Source organism: Mustela lutreola, chromosome 5 (assembly GCF_030435805.1).
Source record: "Mustela lutreola isolate mMusLut2 chromosome 5, mMusLut2.pri, whole genome shotgun sequence".
In the NCBI taxonomy this organism is placed as follows: Eukaryota; Metazoa; Chordata; class Mammalia; order Carnivora; family Mustelidae; genus Mustela; species Mustela lutreola.
In genome coordinates, this window is record NC_081294.1 from 160,530,113 (window position 1) to 160,534,584 (window position 4,472).

The 4,472-nt window shown below is 44.9% G+C and overlaps 1 pseudogene; it reads left to right on the forward strand.

The window, feature by feature from the left end:
* The first annotated feature begins 2,044 nt into the window (after nt 1-2,044).
* On the forward strand, nt 2,045-3,914 carry LOC131831234 (proline-rich nuclear receptor coactivator 1-like; annotated as a pseudogene).
* Nucleotides 3,915-4,472: the final 558 nt, after the last annotated feature.

Genomic DNA, 4,472 nt, shown 5'->3' on the forward strand with positions numbered 1-4,472 from the left:
CATATGCGTGTAGTGACAACAAACTAACCACATAGCAAATACCACATAGCAAATAAGCCTAGACCATATGCGTGTAGTGATAAGGTTAGCATGGAGTAACAAGTTGAAAATATTTTAACTTGTGTGAAATATTGTAAACCAAAACATGTTTGCGACGTGTGTATGCTTTTGGTGTTTAAGCATAAGAAAAACAAGTGATGTAATATGTTTTTGAAGGAGACTTAGCACAGTATATAAAGAGGCATCGGGTTGGACTGAGGTGAAGCGAGTTCCCTGTCGGGAGAACATCCTCGCCAGTGCTACCGATGCTCCGACAGTTTCGTTGCCAACCACTCGCTGGTTCTCAGTCTCAACTTCTGCGGTGACCTCTCTGTCTAGATTGTGAGGCGACATCTCCATGACAACGTCAGCGGGCCATGACAGGGCCACAATAGTGGTGCGGACCTCATCCCAATAAAGATCAAGTGAGTTACATCATATCCATCTCTCTATCTCTTCTTTACACGTTGAGACCTCCTGGTGGGACGCAGGGGTTTTGCTCACGACACTTGCCTTGCACCCACTTTGCCTGGTGTTATGTTTATCTCGCCAGAAAAAACTTTACAGTAAGGAAACCCCCAGAAGACTATAGGTTGACTTTTTAGCAGAAACTTGACATGCCTCCCCCCAAAGAGTAGCATAATATATTCAAAGTGCAAGGAAAAAAAGAAAAGTTTCCAACAAAAAATACTCTATCCAGAAATGTTGTCCTTCAGAATTGAAGGAGATATAAAAAGTATCTTCAGGCGAAAGTGGAAAAAAATTATCACCACTAGACTGGCCTTACAATAAATTATATACAGACTATTTAAGCTGAAAGAAGGATGATAATTTGTAACAAAAAAAATGGAAGTGTAAATGTCACTAGGAAAGGTTATTATATAGAAAAAAATAGTGAATCACTTGTAAGTCTAGTATAAAGTTTAAATGAAAAATGTAGCAAGGATAACTAGAACTACATACTCTGTCGAGAAATATGCAAGGTAAAAAGATGTAAAGAGTAATATAAAAAACAAAAAAAAATAAGGAGGAATAAACCAAATATAGAGATTCAGAATGTATTCAAATTTACGTTGTTATTAACTTATGTAGTCTGTTATACATACAAGTTGTTACAGGTAAGACTCATTGTAACATCAAAGCAAAATCCTAAAAGATAGAAAGGACTCTAAGTACACCACTAAATAAAAATATCAAACCACAAAGAGAGAGAAGAATAAAACAAGAGTTAGAAACTACAAAACATCACAGAAAACAATTAACAAAAAGGCAGTAAGTACAGACTTATTAGTGATTATTTAAATGTAAATGGCGTAAATTGGACTTTAGAAAGACAAATAGTAGCTAAATGGGATTAAAAAAAAAAAAAGATGCTGTTTATAAGAGCCTTAGAGTGGAAGATACTCCATGCAAATGAAAAGCAAATAAAAGCTGGGAAATGTTTATAGCAGACAAACAGATTTTGAAACAAGGACCATAAAAACAGATTTGCCTCTCTGCTAGTGCCTGAACTGTGGTCTGCCCTCCCCTTGGGCTCTCTTAGCAGCCTGGGGGGGGGCGTGGTCTCGGACTTCCCCTCTCACTTCTTTCCCTGCTGAGCTACTTCCTCCTGGAGCTATGATTAAGTTCTAGAATATATGTTGGGTTCAGTAGGTTGAGATCCAAAGCTGATGACCAAGAAAGAATTCTTGAGACATCTTTGGTGCAAAATGGTGGATTTTTTTTTTTTTAAGATTTTATTTATTTATTTGACAGAGAGAGATCACAAGTAGGCAGAGAGGCAGGCAGAGAGAGAGAGAGAAGGAAGCAGGCTCCCCGCTGAGCAGAGAGCCTAATGCGGGACTCGATCCCAGGACCCCGAGATCATGACCTGAGCCGAAGGCAGCGGCTTAACCCACTGAGCCACCCAGGTCCCCAAAATGGTGGTTTATTAAAGCAGGGAGACAGGACCCGTGGGCAGGAAGAGCTGCTGCCCTGGGTTGTGAGAGGTAGCAGGTTATGTACTATGGGGGTGGGGGAAGTAAGGAAAACGGAGGTTTCAGTAGAACTTCCATATGCTAAAGAGGACGTGCAAGATACTGGATACCAGAGGCCTTGCCTTTACCAAGGTTGTTTTGCCCTCTAGCAAGGAATTAACATTAAGATGGGTGGGAGATTCCTGAAGAATGTCACATATGTCCCACCCAGGAGTGGCGGGTTGGGGGGTGGGGTTCAAGGTGTCAGCTTTTGCTTTGTTTTCAGCCAGGCTTCTGTCCCCTCATCACTAGGACTGTCATCTCTGTCTCCCTGATGAGGGAGCAGGAGGCTGGCTGAGGACTGAACAGAAGCTGGTGCCTCGCACCCCCCTTTCCACCCGCTTCCCTCTGTAATATGTGTAGCATTCCTCAGGCACCCCTGACTGCCATAAAATGATAACTAGTTAACTTGCAGAAATCACAATCCTGCAGTACAGGAATCTCCCTTTCTCTACAGATGTCCTAGAGATCTACAAACAGGGAGGTTACCTTATCAATAGCACAAATTTCCAGAGGCAAATAACTCAGTTACAGAAGCCCTAATGTCTCCCTCCCCGCCATAAACGGAACTGGAGGAGGCTGAGGTAGAAGGGAATGTAAATGATAGCAGTATCATAGCACCCCACCAAAAATCTCCCAACTATCTTGATGTTAATGGCTGGCCTAAAGATGACATTGATCAAACCACAGGGCAAGGCCTCCTCCCCGCACCTTGTAGGCCCTCTTTAGCATATGAAAGCTCCATTGAAACCTCCCATCCCTTCACCACCACCCCCCAACAAGGTATATAACCTGCCATCCCTCACAACCTGGGGCAGCAGCTCTTTCTGACCCTGGATCCTGTCCCCGTGCTTTAATAAACCACCATTTTGCATCAAAGAACTTCATCACCCCAGCACAGTGGGAGCCACTTGTTTGGGTGGCTGCCTGGTGTCCCTGGTCTTTCCCACCCATGGTTACTTCGGGGCCCTCCCAATGGTGGCCACAGCCCTGCCACCTAGACCCTGAAACCTGGACCTCTGGGCACTGCCCGACACCCTTTACCTCTCTCACTTCCTAGGGTGAGACGATTCCGGGATAATTGCACAGTCTCGTGCCCCTGCAGCTCTGTCCAGCTGTAGTCTAGTTCCAGTGGGAGGCACCCCTCGAGCAGTGCAAAAGAAGTGGTGAAAGAAGAGGGTGTGGGCCAGCATGGCTGGACAATTGCCCAGCCACTTCTGTCAGTACCATGGGCACCGACCGGTCCTGGAGGGCGAGCAGAGTCCCTCAACCGGCCTAGCGCAGCACAGGAAGTCCCACACCAGCTGGCCTATTTAGCCCCTGGTCCAGTCCTGCAGTAGCAACCCAAATTGAGGAAGTGAGCCCTTTACCTGAGCAACTGCTGCCGGCTGCGCCCAGCCAACCCTCGTTCAGAAGAGAGGTTTTCCATTCAAAAATGGGAAAATTGGAGAAAATTCTCATTCCCTATGTCCAGTTTGTTCATGGTATACATCCATGTATGTGAACAACCAAAGATAAGCAGACAGAAAAGGAAATATAACTTACCACTAACCAAAATCACTATTCAAAAAGAAATGAAAATAACTTTCTGCAGGATTCTGCTTCATCTGACAACTCCGGAAGCAGGAAAAAAAGAAAGTATTTTAAAAATACTGAGAACATTAAAAATACACATTTGAAGAAATCAGCATTTCTCACTGAAATGAACCAAAAGGAAAATTATGCTGGGCAAAATTTAGTGATCAGACTTCTCCTAGTGTTCTTCTAAAGGCTCCCAGTCACTGGATGGGAAACACTATTGGAAATTCCAACCAATATAGGGAGTTGATGGCCGTACATGATGAGGGAGCAGGAGGCTGACTGAGGACAAAGCCAAAGCGAAAGCTTTGCACCCCCTCTCCACCCGCTCCCCAAGGTAATGTGCATGACATTCCTCAGGCACCCCTGACTGCCATAAGTGAGAAACAAATAGTTAACTTGCAGAGATTACAATCCTGCAAGACAGGAATCCCCCAACTATCTTGATGTTAATGGCTTGCCAAAAGACAACATTGATCAAGCCTTGGGGATCCCAGCACCTTGTAGACCCTCTTTAGCATATGAAACCTCCCTTTCCCTCACCTTCCCCCAACCACGGGTACATAACCTGCCATCCTCACAACCCAGGGCAACAGCTCTTCCTGCCCATGGGTCCTGTCCCCTTGCTTTAATAAACCACCATTTTGCACCAAAGATGTCTCAAGAATTCTTTCTTGGTCATCAGCTCTGGACCTCAGCCCACCGAACCTCACCTAGGTTCTAGAACTTCATCAGTACACTTAAAAATGCTCCTAAAGGGGTGCCTGGGTGGCTCAGTTAAAGCCTCTGCCTTAGGCCCAGGTCATGATCTCAGGGTCCTGGGCTCTAGCCCTGCATAGG